Consider the following 17,775-nt stretch of genomic DNA (forward strand, 5'->3'; position numbering starts at 1 on the left):
TTGAGAAAAAAAAATACCTTGACTGACCGAAGGGATTCTTTCGGATTACCTTGACTTCATAGGTGAGCTCAGTGGATCACATTCTTCCAGCCAAGGGTTCCATGGTCTAATGGTTAGCACTCAGAACTCTGAATCCTGTGATCTGAGTTCGAATCTCAGTGGAACCTGTGGACATATCATGTTTCTTTAAAAGAACAGTATCTGTGTAGGTCCGAGAGTGTTTTGCCTGATTGGAGGGTTTCTCATAACCATGACAAGGTATCCATTGCCACAAGAACAACTCCACTCTGGTGGGACTTGAACCCACAACCTTTGCTTCCCTACCACTGAGAAGCCTAGAAGTCCAATGTGCTATATGCGCTAAAACTGTTAAAAATAATAATAAAGCAGAGCTTGAAGATGGCTTTTGCTGTGAGTGCAAGCAGAAGTGTAAGGCACCGCTGGGATTCGAACCCAGGATCTCCTGTTTACTAGACAGGCACTTTGACCAACTAAGCCACAGCGCCTGCACAGAGTCTACACAACCCATTTGTCAGTAAACTTGCAAATCCAAATCAGATTCGATAGGGGAAGCCCATCCTGGCAAACCAGAGACGATTTGACAGTGGGGAGAGTCTATCAAAATCAGGACGTCCCTGGGTGGGCTCGAACCACCAGCCTTCCGGTTAACAGCCGAACGCGCTAACCAATTGCGCCACAGAGACCTGCAGAAGTTGCCTCTCAATGGCAAATAATTTTTTTAGAACAACGGCAGCAAAAGGAAAGAAGACAATGAGGCTGTTTCAAAATAAACCCTGCCAGAGGTCATCTGTACAGTGGAACCTCGAGATACGAATTTAATCCGTTCCGAGACTTCCTTCGTAAGTCAAAACATTCGTATCTCAAATTTTAAAAAAAAAGGGTTCGTGTGCAGGTGGCTGCCAGTTCTCGCGCGCGGCTGCCACTTCTCGCGAAAAAAAAGGATTCGTATCTCAAATTTTCAACCGTATCTCAGAGCACAAATTTTACGAAATTTCAAATCGTAACTCAAAACATTCGTAGATTGGGGCATTCGTATATCGAGGTTCCACTGTATTAAGAAGAAAACAGAATCAAGCGACTCTGGTGAGACTCGAACCCACAACCTTTGAATCCCTACCACTGAGAAGCCTAGAAGTCCAATGCACTATCCATTGCGCCACAGAGCCTGAGTGAAAGTAGAAATGTAATCTCTCCCCTGTAACCAAAAAGTCTAAAACTGTTAAAAATAATAATAAAGCAGTGCTTGAAGATGGATTTTGCTGTGAGTGCAAGCAGAAATCTGAGGCACCGCTGGGATTCGAACCCAGGATCTCCTGTTTACTAAACAGGCACTTTGACCAACTAAGCCACAGCGTCTGCAAAGATTCTTCACAACCCATTTGTCAGTAAACTTGCGAAGCCAAATGAGATTCGATGGAGGAAGCCCATCCTGGCACACGAGAGACGATTTGACAGTGGGAAGAGTCTATCAAAATCAGGACGTCCCTGGGTGGGCTCGAACCACCAGCCTTCCGGTTAACAGCCGAACGCGCTAACCAATTGCGCCACAGAGACCTGCAGAAGTTGCCTCTCAATGGCAAAACATTTTTTTAGAACAACGGCAGCAAAAGGAAAGAAGACGAGAAGGCTGTTTCAAAATAAACCCTGCTAGAGGTCACCTGTATTAAGAAGCAAACAGAATCAAGCGACTCTGGTGGGACTCGAACCCAAGGTCGTCCAAGCTGACAAAGAACCATGGCTGTGCGACTAGGATAGGATTCGAACCCACGCGTGCAGAGCACAATGGATTAGCAGTCCATCGCCTTAACCACTCGGCCACCTCGTCCTACGCTCCTGTTGGCCCGGTAGCCCTTTCCACCGGATAATTAAAGTCAGGACGTGAGGAAAGGCTTTTTAACAGTGGAATTTTGCTGCTACCTGGGGAAACATTTGTTGAACCTTTGAGCCAAAGGACTTTCATTTGGCGGACCCAGGTTGTGAAAGGTTTCGTCAAAGGGCGTGTCCGGGATTTCAAACCAGGACCTCTCACACTCAAAGCGAGAATCATACCACTAGACCAACGAACCGTCTGACAACACCTTGCCCCTCCACCGCAACGGAGCCTCTGGTTGTGGGAAGTGTCCGCACTGTCTGCATAAAAAAAGGACTATTTCATTCTCGTACGCAACATAGGGAAGGTGACCCATCTGCTGAAGCGGCGACCTAAGACACTTTGATGGAGTCGTCCGAGCTGGTGAAAGGCTGAATCAGAGGGCTCTGATTCAGCCCCCTAGACCAACGAGCCACCTGCTAATGGATGCCCCTCCCCCGCAATGGAGCCTCAGGTTGGGGGATGTGTCCACCCTGTCGGCAAAAAGCAGGGAGTTTACTTCCACTGTGTTTGCATTGTTGTAACATTTTTTCGCCCCCCCCCCCCACCCCCCTCCCTTTTTTACTGAGTAATCCAGCCCATGAAATAAAAGTGACAACAAAGACCCTGCAAAATGTTGAAAGGGTGAGTCCTGGAGGGCACATGAATGTGGTGGTCGTGAATGGTCATATCATCGTTGCGTACGCAACGCTGGCAAGGTGACCCATCTGCTGAAGCGGCGACCCAAGACACTTTGATGGAGTCGTCCGAGCTGGTGAAAGGCTAAATCAGAGGGCTCGTCCGGGATTTGAACCCAGGACCTCTCGCACCCTAAGCGAGAATCATACCCCTAGACCAACGAGCCACCTACTAATGGATGCCCCTCCCCCGCAATGGAGCCTCAGGCTGGGGGATGTGTCCGCGTGACAGGCGGGATACTCACCACTATACTAACGAGGAGCTGTTTACCCTGAAATTCCACACATTTCAAAAAGATATTGTTTTGAGAATTAAAAAGAGAAAAAAAAATACCTTGTCTGACCGAAGGGATTCTTTCGGATTACCTTGACTTCATAGGTGAGCTCAGTTGATCACATTCTTCCAGCCAAGGGTTCCATGGTGTAATGGTTAGCACTCAGGACTCTGAATCCTGCGATCTGAGTTCAAATCTCAGTGGAACCTGTGGACATGTCATGTTTCCTTAAAAAGACAGTATCTGTGCAGGTCCAAAAGTGTTTTACTCGATTGGAGGGTTTCTCATAACCTTGACAAGATATCCATCGCCACAGGACCAACTCCATCCAGTGAAGGATTCCATTCTGTAATGGTTGAGCAAGGTTCCATGGTGTAATGGTTAGCACTTTGGACTTTGAATCCAGTGATCCGAGTTCTAATCTCGGTGGAACCTCTGGCAACAGCCTGTTTCTTAAAAACACTGCCAAAAAACATAGAGATTCAACCCGACAAAGACACGTTTGTTGTTTTTGTTCTCTGAAGTGAAAGGAATGCAAGAGACATTGTGCAGGTAAGATAAATACTTCTGCAGGCCATGAGATGCTAGGAATAAAAGCCATTCTCCCCGTCGGGGAATCGAACCCTGGTCTCCCGCGTGACAGGTGGGGATACTCACCACTATACTAACGAGGAGCTGTTTACCCTGAAATTCCACACATTTAAAAAAGATATTGTTTTGAGAATTAAAAAGAGAAAAAAAAATACCTTGACTGACCGAAGGGATTCTTTCGGATTACCTTGACTTCAAAGGTGAGCTCATTGGATCACATTCTTCAAAGCAAGGGTTCCATGGTCTAAAGGTTAGCCGTCAGAACTCTGAATCCTGTGATCTGAGTTCAAATCTCAGTGGAACCTGTGGACATATCATGTTTCTTTAAAAGAACAGTATCTGTGCAGGTCCAAAAGTGTTTTGCCTGATTGGAGGGTTTCTCATAACCATGACAAGGTATCCATTGCCACAAGAACAACTCCACTCTGGTGGGACTTGAACCCACAACCTTTGCTTCCCTACCACTGAGAAGCCAAGAAGTCCAATGTGCTATATGCGCTAAAACTGTTAAAAATTATAATAAAGCAGAGCTTGAAGATGGATTTTGCTGTGAGTGCAAGCAGAAATCTGAGGCACCGCTGGGATTCGAACCCAGGATCTCCTGTTTACTAGACAGGCACTTTGACCAACTAAGCCACAGCGCCTGCAAAGACTCTTCACAACCCATTTGTCAGTAAACTTGCGAAGCCAAATGAGATTCGATGGAGGAAGCCCATCCTGGCACACTAGAGACGATTTGACAGTGGGAAGAGTCTATCAAAATCAGGACGTCCCTGGGTGGGCTCGAACCACCAGCCTTCCGGTTAACAGCCGAACGCGCTAACCAATTGCGCCACAGAGACCTGCAGAAGTTGCCTCTCAATGGCAAAACATTTTTTTAGAACAACGGCAGCAAAAGGAAAGAAGACGAGAAGGCTGTTTCAAAATAAACCCTGCTTGAGGTCACCTGTATTAAGAAGCAAACAGAATCAAGCGACTCTGGTCGGACTCGAACCCAAGGTCGTCCAAGCTGACAAAGAACCATGGCTGTGCGACGAGGATGGGATTCGAACCCACGCGTGCAGAGCACAATGGATTAGCAGTCCATCGCCTTAACCACTCGGCCACCTCGTCCTACGCTCCTGTTGGCCCGCTAGCCCTTTCCACCGGATAATTAAAGTCAGGACGTGAGGAAAGGCTTTTTAACAGTGGAATTTTGCTGCTACCTGGGGAAACATTTGTTGAACCTTTGAGCCAAAGGACTTTCATTTGGCGGACGCAGCTTGTGAAAGGTTTCGTCAAAGGGTGTGTCCGGGATTTCAAACCAGGACCTCTCACACTCAAAGCGAGAATCATACCACTAGACCAACGAACCGTCTGATAACACCTTGCCCCTCCACCGCAACGGAGCCTCAGGTTGTGGGATGTGTCCGCGTGACAGGCGGGATACTCACCACTATACTAACGAGGAGCTGTTTACCCTGTAATTCCACACATTTCAAAAAGATATTGTTTTGAGAATTAAAAAGAGAAAAAAAAATACCTTGTCTGACCGAAGGGATTCTTTCGGATCACCTTGACTTCATAGGTGAGCTCAGTTGATCACATTCTTCCAGCCAAGGGTTCCATGGTGTAATGGTTAGCACTCAGGACTCTGAATCCTGCGATCTGAGTTCAAATCTCAGTGGAACCTGTGGACATGTCATGTTTCCTTAAAAAGACAGTATCTGTGCAGGTCCATAAGTGTTTTACCCGATTGGAGGGTTTCTCATAACCTTGACAAGATATCCATCGCCACAGGACCAACTCCATCCAGTGAAGGATTCCATTCTGTAATGGTTGAGCAAGGTTCCATGGTGTAATGGTTAGCACTTTGGACTTTGAATCCAGTGATCCGAGTTCAAATCTCGGTGGAACCTCTGGCAACAGCCTGTTTCTTAAAAACACTGCCAAAAAACATAGAGATTCAACCCGACAAAGACACGTTTGTTGTTTTTGTTCTCTGAAGTGAAAGGAATGCAAGAGACATTGTGCAGGTAAGAGAAATACTTCTTCAGGCCATGAGATGCTAGGAATAAAAGCCATTCTCCCCGTCGGGGAATCGAACCCTGGTCTCCCGCATGACAGGTGGGGATACTCACCACTATACTAACGAGGAGCTGTTTACCCTGAAATTACACACATTTCAAAAAGATATTGTTTTGAGAATTAAAAAGAGAAAAAAAAATGCCTTGACTGACCGAAGGGATTCTTTCGGATTACCTTGACTTCAAAGGTGAGCTCAGTGGATCACATTCTTCAAACCAAGGGTTCCATGGTCTAATGGTTAGCCCTCAGAACTCTGAATCCTGTGATCTGAGTTCAAATCTCAGTGGAACCTGTGGACATATCATGTTTCTTTAAAATTGTTTCCTTGTTTCCTTAAAAAGACAGTATCTGTGCAGGTCCATAAGTGTTTTACCCGATTGGAGGGTTTCTCAAAACCTTGACAAGACATCCATCGCCACAGGACCAACTCCATCCAGTGAAAGATTCCATTCTGTAATGGTTGAGCAAGGTTCCATGGTGTAATGGTTAGCACTTTGGACTTTGAATCCAGTGATCTGAGTTCAAATCTAGGTGGAACCTCTGGCAACAGCATGTTTCTTAAAAACACTGCCAAAAAACATAGAGATTCAACCCGACAAAGACACGTTTGTTGTTTTTGTTCTCTGAAGTGAAAGGAATGCAAGAGACATTGTGCAGGTAAGAGAAATACTTCTTCAGGCCATGAGATGCTAGGAATAAAAGCCATTCTCCCCGTCGGGGAATCGAACCCCGGTCTCCCGCGTGACAGGCGGGGAAACTCACCACTATACTAACGAGGAGCTGTTTCCCCTGAAATTCCACACATTTCAAAAAGATATTGTTTTGAGAATTAAAAAGAGAAAAAAAAATACCTTGACTGACCGAAGGGTTTCTTTCGGATTACCTTGACTTCATGGGTGAGCTCAGTGGATCACATTATTCAAGCCAAGGGTTCCATGGTCTAATGGTTAGCACTCAGAACTCTGAATCCTGTGATCTGAGTTCAAATCTCAGTGGAACCTGTGGACACATCATGTTTCTTTAAAAGAACAGTATCTGTGCAGGTCCAAAAGTGTTTTGCCTGATTGGAGGGTTTCTCATAACCATGACAAGGTATCCATTGCCACAAGAACAACTCCACTCTGGTGGAACTTGAACCCACAACCTTTGCTTCCCTACCACTGAGAAGCCTAGAAGTCCAATGTGCTATATGCGCTAAAACTGTTAAAAATAATAATAAAGCAGAGCTTGAAGATGGATTTTGCTGTGAGTGCAAGCAGAAAAGGAAGGCACCGCTGGGATTCGAACGCAGGATCTCTTGTTTACTAGACAGGCACTTTGACCAACTAAGCCACAGCGCCTGCACAGAGTCTTCACAACCCATTTGTCAGTAAACTTGCAAATCCAAATCAGATTCGATGGGGAAGCCCATCCTGGCAAACCAGAGACGATTTGACAGTGGGGAGAGTCTATCAAAACCAGGACGTCCCTGGGTGGGCTCGAACCACCAGCCTTCCGGTTAACAGCCGAACGCGCTAACCAATTGCGACACAGAGACCTGCAGAAGTTGCCTCTCAATGGCAAAACATTTTTTTAGAAGAACGGCAGCAAAAGGAAAGAAGACGATAAGTCTGTTTCAAAATAAACCCTGCCAGAGGTCATCTGTACAGTGGAACCTCGAGATACGAATTTAATCCGTTCCGAGACTTCCTTCGTAAGTCAAAACATTCGCTATAGCTTGAAGATGGATTTTGCTGTGAGTGCAAGCAGAAATGTAAGGCACCGCTGGGATTCGAACACAGGATCTCTTGTTTACTAGTAGTAGTGTGTGTATGCACGTCTGCGTGCCTATGTGCGTGCATGCGTATCCACAGTAGAACCACAGTAGTGTGTGTGTGTGTGTGTGTGTGTGTGTGTGTGTGTGTGTGTGTGTGTGTGTGTGTGTGTGTGTGTGTGTGTGTGTGTGTGTGTGTGTGTGTGTGTGTGTGTGTGTGTGTGTGTGTGTGTGTGTGTGTGTGTGTGTGTGTGTGTGTGTGTGTGTGTGTGTGTGTGTGCGTGTTTCTGGATGTACGTATTAGGCCCACCATGCGACGTAATAATGAGCGCGTCATACAGAATTTGAGAGACAGAACTTTGGATCAGTCAGTCAGTATTCGACACCAAAGCGATAACTAAACACACCTCTTGCATTAGCGCTCTCTGTAGTGTGTACCTACTTGTTGTCTAGATGCGGCAATCAAAACCCAACATTACCTGCCTGGTCTTGTACGCGGTAAGGTAGGCATCTAAATACCAACAAGTATTTTAAGTTGACTGTTTTTTAGTTTTGTTGAAAAGTATTTTTTAGAACTGTTGCCTACAACTGATTGCCCATAGCTGTGCTGCTCGATTACCCCCCCAAAAAGTGTGTGTGTGTGTGTGTGTGTGTGTGTGTGTGCGTGTGTGTATGTGTGTGTGTGTGTGCGAGCGTGCTTACTTGCATGCGTGCATACTATTGCCCTCAACTGATACCTGCCTATAGTTGTTATTTGGTACTGCTGGATTACTCACAGTATAGTAGAAGTGTGTGTCTGTGTGGGTGCGCGTGCGTGTGTGTGTGTGTGTGTGTGTGTGCGAGCGAGCGAGCGTGTGTTTGTGTTTGTGTGCGTGCTTACGTGCGTGCGTGCTTACGTGCTTGCATGTGTATCCACACTACAAGTCGGCCTAGTAGTGTGTGTATGCGCGTCTGCGTGCCCATGTGCGTGCGTGCGTACCCACCATAGAAGTGTGTGTGTGCGTGTGTTTGTCACTCGACACTACAGCTGGCCTGGGTACCAGTCTATAGTCTGAGATATTAATGTCACACAAATTCTATGCAACTGGCTAAATGCCTTTAGATTTAGATTAGGCTTTAGGGCTGTTCATGGACGCATGGCAATTCAGAACCATCGGCTATCCACGCAACGTTGCCTGTGCCACTAAGTTATGGTGCATAAAATTAGATTCAAAATGCCTGTTGGCACTGCTCGGTGGAGATTGTTTCAGTGATACAATCGTCTGTTTTCTATCGATTGGATTTGATTAGACTGAATCCAGGCTACAACGGTAATGGCCAATCAGAATCATTATTTTATCCATTAATATATTGTAGCCTGTATCGTGCGCCTTGCTCCCAACATTTCTCAAATAGGCTGGGGGCTTTTGGAATAGGGATCGGTGTTTCGCCTTTTAACTAGACATATGGCAACATTTACGCACCATACTCGGTCTAGCGTACTTGGTGCACAATGTCGCCACTCAATTACGGTGCATCATGTTGCCAAGTGTAAAACCTGATTGTAAATCCTGTTAGCACTTAGCTAGCACTGCTGGGTGGAAATAGTTTACAATGATAACTTACAATGGTATTTTGAATCAATTCATATTACATCATTTTGCCCTGAATACAGAACATTAGACCTACATAGCCCGTACCGCGCACTGTGCAATAATGAGCGCGTCACAGTGCTCAAGATTCCACGCATAAAACATTCTAGAAAGACAGGTTTGCATCAATCAGAATTTATTGGACACCAAGTGACCTACCGCCTAAACGTCTTTTAATAGGACTTTCTGCGTTTAATTATAATATTTACATTACTTGTTCTTAGTCAGGTGTGTATCTTCTTACATTACTCTAAGCTTTTTTTTGTGTGTGAAATTGATGACAACTATTAAGCAGTGTTGTTGACAGAGTTTAAGCTAAATTACTTATTGTCTTATTCTCTAGCAATGGACTCTGATCTATCCAATGAGGCCTTGTCCTCGATGGATAAGGCACAGTTTCTGGCCGACGTAAGTTATACTTATTTTCCAAAGAAAATATGTTTTGCCTCATATTTGCTGCTTTAGGTACTAATGGAGAACTCTATCTTGCAGAAAAAGCTCATGAGACTGTTCCTGGCCATGAAGGACCAAAGGAAAGTGCCCTCCAACATCACCCTCGGCCACATGAAGGATTGGCTGATGGCTGGGAGTCTCTTCCTGGAAGAGTAAGTTAAGCTTTGGTGCTCATAAATAGATAATTATCAACTGCTTGCTAGGTTGTACTCTTCAGTTTTAGATTTACTTTAAAATTAGAAACTAGATGTGTTAGAAGTATATATGCACAATTTGTTGAGAGAGAGAGAGAACTGACAAATGTTTTCCTTTTTTCATAGGAGGTGTCATGACTTCAGTCAGGGCACAGAGCTAAGGGAGCTTTATCTGGCTGAAGTGGTAAGGATTATAGCATAGTAGGCCAACATACTGTTTATATTCACTGAGAATCACAAACATGGTGGTGAGTTTATTCTTGACCAGTAAGCACTGTTGAAACTGACATCATTTGTTTTACAGGCCTGGACTGCACAGAGGCTCCTCCGTCTGGACAAGATGGAGAAGGAGCTCCAGAGAGAACAGCGCCTCTCAAGGCAGTTCTACAGAACAGTATGTATGACAACATCCTGTTGTATTCTATAGGAACACCAGAAAGGCCTTGGTTAAGTTGATTTAACTCTCTTTCACTCTCCCTCTCTCTCTCTCTCTCTCTCTCTCTCTCCCTCTCTCTCCCTCTCTCTCTCTCTCTCTCTCTCTCTCTCTCTCTCTCTCTCTCTCTCTCCTATGAAGATAACCACTGAGGGACTGCAGCTTTTTTTAGAAAAGTTCTGCCCGGCAGCAGAGACAACTGCTCACAAAATCCTCCTCCCCGTCTTCTCTGGATTCCCAGCCTCCATCACAGCTGGGCCCAAGAGGGGCAACAGGCGCGGGAGGAGAGGCCCTGTTCACTCCGCGAAGAGGGAGGAGTTGTCCATCCCTCTGCAGGCGTTCCTCGGCTCTGCCAGAGATCACCTCATCCCAGAGGTGGTGAGGATATCACTCAAGCACCTAGTAGAGGACGGACCAGGGCCAATGCCAATCAGGCAGTCGGATAGGGCCAAGGCGGAGGCCAGAAAACGTGCTGCCGTCGAAGACATCTATGGCCTGGTAGCCCAAGCTGCGTCAAAGTACCTGAGGCAGTTTGGTGATGTCCCCGTGGCACGTCTCACCGCATTAAGTAAGGATGTGTCACGGGACATGGTGCGGGCCGTATTTATGAAGTTTGAGGAGGCATCAAACAACTTCAGCCTCCTCGACTTTGATGGCACCCCTTTCGATGCCAGGGCGGTGGTCCGGAACGCAGTTAGTGAGATGGCGTTTAAAAAGAAGATGGCCTCCTCCCACCTCGTCCCTGACCACCTTGAGGGTCTGTACAGTGTGGTAGTACAGACTGTCAAGGAGACCATGCTTAAATTCATTGTATGATGTAATGATTCTAAAAGTGTACCTATATATTCCCTAGGGAAAGCAAGTTGTGGGCTGGTGTTCTGTCAGCATGTGTCTGTCATATTTGAAGCAACATCATTGAGTTTTAAATGCAGGCTGGTGGTAAATGAGAACTAACTCCAGGTTTCTGTCTCTTCAGATAATCGCTATGCCTGCCGCTGTTCTTTTCCTTGTTTGTTTAAGACAATGTTCATTTTGACATCTTTCGTTAAAGCCACTTCCCAGCTGGAGTTTCAGTTTGATAGTGACAACTTTAATTTTAAAGAACATTGTAAACTTTATAACTCAACCTGCTTTATTGAGAATCCTAGAAGTGAGGTTGATATACCGGTGATGGTTATCCTACTGGTATTGCAGTGTGCAGTGAGTTCCCTAAGTCTTCCATCCCTCACTTGTGCTTTTGTACTACTGGTGCAACTGTAGGAAAACCGCGTCCATTGAAAAGGAAACACTTACCATTGCTCTACATGCTATTTTATATTTCAAAATAGAGTAAAACCATCTTCTATCATTTATTTGGTAGGCCTGTGTTTGGGAAACCCAGAGCATTACGGAGCTCCTGCATTGACCAAAGGGTGGCGTTGCTGAGCATGAATGTTAATTGACATTCTGTTTGATATGCCCTAATGATCACATCTCCAGTATTTAGTAATGATGTTCTGAATGTATTATCATGTACATATCACTTTGATCTCTTACCAGTCCATTTGACACCCCCAACTGAAACAGAACAAGTGGAAAAAATCACATCACACAATCAACATCTGACCCTGAACGAGCCACACCATTTATTTTTTAATTTTAATTTAAAATTAAAAAAAAAAAAAAAAACATTATTCCATTGGATTAATGTGAGCTCATGATCAATTTTCCCCTCGGACACCGCGTTACGCCCCGGTTTCATTCTCTGTCGTCAGAAATAATCTAATAGGGAGAAAGTGGTTATTAGGCCACAATGCAGCCTGAGAGAGATTTTCAGTCAGGCACTGTTTAGGGGCAACCTGAACAAGGCCCTGCTGTGCCATTCTGTCTTCTAAATCCTCTTGTGTAACTGTTAGGGCTTTTTAATAAAACCCCACTCTTGTTCCCCATTCAATTCCCCCCAATGTGAATGGAGTTGTAATATGTTCATACTATGATGGCCATTAAGAGTAATCTCACCTCTGTGTTGGAAATGAGGAAATTATCATGGGTGCCTTTACTATCAAGAGGTGTGTGTGTGTGTGTGTGTGTGTGTGTGTGTGTGTGTGTGTGTGTGTGTGTGTGTGTGTGTGTGTGTGTTATTGATGATAGTCCATAAGCATCTCTCAGCTGGATTCCTTTGGAAAGACTGTAACCTCCTATAATAAGGGCAATTATTGCATTACCAGGTTTGTGGTGAGAAAGCCATTAAACAGTGAGTGAACAGTTCAGGTGTACAAGACAGTGTCATGGAGTATACAGGTACAACCTTGATCCATGGACATAATGCAGTCATTAGACACTGCAGGTCTTGAATATGAAATACAGAAATATTCAGAAATATGAAACATTCATTTTACTGAAAATACAGTCTTTCAGGGACGGTCAGCATTTCGTACAATAGACTGCATGAAAAATACATGAGTTTCTGATGCTCAAAGATCTCCAAACAAGGTTTCTGAGGCACAGAGTACAGAAGTCAGCAGAGGAGCGAGGTCAATAGCAGGGCAGAAAATTAGAGAGAAAAGAAGTGGGGTGGGAGAGAGAGGCAGAGACAGAGAGACAGACTGGGGGAGGGGAGACAGACTCACATACAGTGTACACAGATAGATAGAGAGAGAGACAGAGGGAGAGAGACAGAGGGAGGGAGACAGAGGGAGAGAGACAGAGGGAGAGAGACAGAGTGAGAGAGACAGGTAGGGGAGAAAGATACAGGGGAGAGACACACACACACAGTGTACACAGACAGAGAGAGAGAATTCAATATGACAATTTGAATTACCCAGCATTGTACCACAGCAGCAGGTAATATCACATTCCTTCGCCAACGCAGCGTTGCTTAGCTCATTTCGGATTAACTCCCAATTAGAATGAAATCTAACTTAATGTACCATCGCTGGCACTACACATGGTTGATTACATGCTGTGATGGTGTGGTTGCATTCACCTATATGGGTAAGACAAACCTGACCAGGTATCTTATCTCTATTTATCAGAGTCCTGTCCAAACTGTTTCCCAAGATCTCAAGATCACATACAACACTGTATGTATATATATATTTGCCAGGTGTGGTGTTTCACACTATTGTATACGTTGTATATATGGACTGCCTGGATGATGGGGTTGCTATGGTGACTGCTCTGTGTATGAGCCCTTGATCGCAGCGGCGGCATGAGTGTACGCCCACCCATGTATCCACCATTGCCCTGGACTCACCCACCCGCCACCCTCCACACTCCACGATGTCCCCTATGAAGTGCGCACTTACTGTATTGCACTCTCTCCAAGGTGCTCATTCCATTAGCACAAGGATGCTACAGTACATTGAATACACAGAATAGCTAGCAAGGGTTGAACGGTCAACAACTCCCATATCCATGTGTGGTGTCGCGTATGAACACCTGACACTGAACTGTCTGGCTGCCTCTGAACACTGCCTGGTCATTACTGACAAGACTAAAGGGTTTAAATAAACTGGAGATCCACACAGAACTAATGGAGGACATATACTTTAGGTGGCCACTTTTAATGCTGAATTGTATACTAAGCTAAGCTGCCCTAGCCACATAGGTGGCACTTTTATGCTAATAAGCAGACTCAACAATAGTCTTTTGTAGGTGCAGTGTGCAGTAATATGGTGGGCCAATAGTCTATAGCCTGATGTATCGTGGTCATTTGGATACAATAAGATTTGTATCCTTATTTCACCTGAGGGGACAAATAAAAGTTAGATAGATGTTAATTCAATTCTGTTTTGAACAAGGAGAAGAAGAGCAGATGAGAGCAGTGTGATGACGCTATGATGACTCATCGTCTGGGCTCGGCTCGTGTGCAGTTCTTCTCTGATAAAGGTCTCTTCTAATTGGACAGGACGTCAAATCCGTGATAATTAATTAACTACTAGGAGAGTTGCTTAATGTCAACTGCGAGCACAACATTAGCGCCAAACACTAATTACAGTGCCTTCGGAAAGTATTCAGACCCCTTCACTTTTTCCACATTTTGTTGTGTGATAGACTCAATTTAAAATAGATTAAATTAAAAGAATCTGCCATCAATCCACACACAATACCCCAGAATCACCAAGCCAAAACAGGTTTTTAGAAATTTCAGTAAATTTATAAAAATTTAAATACAGAAATACCTCATGTAAGTATTCAGACCTTTTAAGTATTTCAGACACTTTGTAGATTTGTGTAAGTCTCCCCAGGCCTCAGTGTCGCATTCCTGAGCAGTTGTGTTCCTCTCCATTTGCTCAGTTTGTAATGACAACCTGATCCACAGTGTGTAATTGATTCCTATGCAAATCAGAGACCCTATAAAAACAAATATTCCAAAATTACATTAACTATTATCCTTGCATTTAGATGCACTCAATTCAACTTATTGAGTGATTTGTTGATGACATTTTGGCATTTTAGCTAATTTTAGGAGTGTCAAAGCAAAGGGTCTGAATAGTTTTGTACATGAGGTATTTCTATATTTCAATTTTAATCAATTTACTGAAATTACTAAAAACCTGTTTTCTCTTTGTCAGTCTGGGGTATTGTGTGTGGATTCATGGCAAATTCTTTTAATTTAATTTAAACTGAGTCTATAACACAACAAAGTGTGGAAAAGGTGAAGGGGTCTGAATACTTTCCGAAGGCACTTTATAATGTTTTTTTCAGTAGCATGTGTCATAGCATGACTCGCTGACCCTGGGCAGTGACCGTCTATCCTTTGATTTGCTAATAACTATTCTCAGTCTGTCCGTCAACTAATTCTGAGTAATAAACTATTAAGCCGGTGATCAAAGGCAACTGCAGTCATTCAGAATGTAAAGAGTATAGGCTAAAATAGTGCTTCGGAGAGCAGAGATAAAGCACAGTCCTGAATGAACATAGCCATTCAAACTAAGGTAGGTGGTGTTAATAGCCTCGATGCCTATGGATGTGCATTGTTTATCAAGTTTGTTGTTTTAGTGTGCGGAAATGCATATGTTATACAATGAGGACAAGCATCACTTAGCAAGACCTTTTTTCATTCAGTATCATGCCTGCAATTCCTGGTGATGGGGTTCATGTAAATCTCTATGTTGGGACAGGTTCACAAATGCTGAAGCCGATGTGATTTTGACAAGAAGAGAGAGAGAGAGAGAGAGAGAGAGAGAGAGAGAGAGAGAGAGAGAGAGAAGGAGGGAGTGAAAGAGCTCAGAAAAGACACATAGTAGAAAAAAAATCACACAACGATCCTGCCAATCTCTTTTAACACAATCCTGTTAACATCCTTTCTCTCCGTTACCATTCTTGTTCTTCTCAGTCTTGCTTGTTGTCCTTCCATGCTTCAAGTCTTTCTCTGGTTGAAAAGCTGAAACTGTGACGCCATCTTGGGTCTGTGGAGCCCTGTGTGTGAGGGGGCCCTCGGAGTTGGAGCAGGTGAAGCCGCAGCACTCCTTCAGCAGGGTCAGGCCTGTCTTAGTGAAGGGGGACGAGGTCTGCTGGGCTGGAGGTCGTCCTACTGCCTGGGGACGGACCACCTAGGACAAGAACACACACCGTGGATGTGGTCCAATAGCCACACTAGCATATACCCTAGAATGCCTGGTCAACACACTGCTTCATCTTATGTGTGTGTGTTAGTGATATTGGAACACAGCACTTCAGATAATGTCACACCGTATGAACCTGATGATGAGATGATGAAAACATGTTCAGCCTATTGATGTGGCCAATACATCATTTGAAATATAAATGCTTTGTTTCCCTTTCACTGGCTGCCTAGAGAAAGAGTCGCTTTCCAAAAATAGTCCTAAAGAATGAGACTCTTACTCCTGGTGAACATCTAGATGAGATTAAATGAAATGAAGGTCATTGTTCAACAAATCAAGGTCAACAAATCCCCTCAATCCCATTCAATAACTGAATGCTGTGAATGATAATAACAATACTAATACTAATAATACTACTACTACTGCTGATAATAATACATACCCTTCTTCTTCAAACTTTTGGGAAACTTGGACTTGAGGAAATCGGCCATCTCTTTATCCTCCTCTTTCTCCCTGTTGAGGAGGAGAGAAACAGGATGATGAGAGTAGAGCTAAAACATCTCTTGCTGCTTCTTTCCATGGCCCCAGGCTCTGTCTTCTCTCTCCCCCTCTCCTCCCCCCCCCCTCTCCCCTCTCCTCCCCTCCGTCCCCTCCTCCTTTCCTCACCCGTCTCTCCTCTCCTCCCCTCTCCTCCCCTCCTTCTTTCCTCACCCGTCTCTCTTCCCCTCTCCTCTTGTCTCCCTCTCCCCTCTCCTCCCCTCCCCTCCTCCTTTCCTCACCTGTCTCTCTTCCCCTCCCCTCTCCCCCTTCCTCTCTTCCCCTCCCCTCCCCTCGCCTCCTCCCTGTGTTTCTTCTGCTTCTTCTTCTTCTTCTTCTTCTTCTTCTTCTTCTTCTTCTTCTTCTTCTTCTTCACATGCCTCAGAACTAATCAATTATCACCCGTCTCTTCCTGCTTCCTGCTTCACACCTCCCAGAACCTCCTAAGGCCAGTGTACAGACCCTTGCCATAGCCTCTCAAACTCCACGTTGTCCACCAGGAAGTCTCTGGTTTCCACCAGCTTGTGGATCTGCTGGAGAAGCTCCTGCTCCTTCTCTCTGTCTTCCTTTGACTTGTCATTGTCTGGAAGGTGAAAAAGATTTGACTATTAGGTGGGATTTGGTAGCAAGTGGTGGTGATACCTCCCTATGCTAAAACCAAACAGTATTTCTCCCCAACATGTTGAATATTGTCAAATGACCTCACTGTTCTGCAGCCAACAGTAAGCCCCCTTGATAAGTGCCTCTCTACTTCACAATGGACTCAAATTAATGGGCAATAGGGAACCTCATAGTCTGTAAATGACTGAGTCTGTGTCACTTCAATACCTGGCATACACGCTAGTTTAATACGTTGTTGTTCTCAATATCCCCAAGATGAAAAATCCAATGATGAATACTTCTGCATTGGTTCAACAAGTCTGACTTGTGAGAAAAAAATAAGTAGCTCCTTGATGAAAACCCGGGAACACAAGGATAGAATCTCTCTGTATGACAAGACTGAAGCTGATCATCAAGCTGATCATCAGACAACTGACCACTGAGGAGAAAGGGAACTACTGGTGTGAAGTGGACATATCTATTTTACTTGACAGATACACTGAAGTGAATCTTTATGTAGATGGTGGTAAAGTTCCATCACTTAAAAAATAACGCTGTGATTTAAGTAGTAAGTTGTAATTAGCATGCCCAATCAGGGAGGCTAGCCTACAGTCAGAGCAGTATCAGACATTGAGGTTGTTATTTGTGTTCCTATTAACAGATGAGTGCTGTTTGAAGTCAGTCACAAATATTTCTGCAAAAATGTCCATGAAGTTTCCTGTGCGTAGATTATAAATATTTCTGTTACATATGATGGTAAACAGACACTAGGGAGATTCTCATTGTCTGACAACAAGAATGAGGGAGTCTAAACTGTGACCATCACTGACCTGTCTGAACAGGATGCTGGGCCATACTGGTGTGGAGTGAATGTTAAGAGAACCGAAGCGGGCTTCATCGCACTGATTAGTCAGGTGCAACTGCATGTTGAAGGTGAGTGTAAGCTGGTCTTCTTGTTCATCATTAATGCACTGATGTTGTGTAGCAGAGGCAGACCTATTCCTCAATAATGATGATGCATGCACTATGATAATGATCCATAGCCATAGAAAATGTCTACATCCTCATTATTATTACATTTATTCCCAATAAATACTTCTAACAGGTATGAACATGATGAATCA

General features: G+C 44.4%; 1 pseudogene across 1 annotated transcript; it reads right to left on the reverse strand.

Moving 5' to 3' along the window:
* Window positions 1-15,244: 15,244 nt before the first annotated feature.
* On the reverse strand, window positions 15,245-16,886 carry LOC310824164 (bMERB domain-containing protein 1-like; annotated as a pseudogene). The gene is made up of 4 exons: window positions 16,880-16,886; window positions 16,520-16,634; window positions 15,957-16,027; window positions 15,245-15,502 (listed from the first exon to the last, which is right to left on the reverse strand). The product of its transcript is annotated as a bMERB domain-containing protein 1-like (transcript).
* Between the last annotated feature and the right edge of the window lie 889 nt (window positions 16,887-17,775).

Source organism: Argentina silus (genome assembly GCF_951799395.1).
Source record: "Argentina silus genome assembly, chromosome: Y".
Classification (NCBI taxonomy): Eukaryota; Metazoa; Chordata; class Actinopteri; order Argentiniformes; family Argentinidae; genus Argentina; species Argentina silus.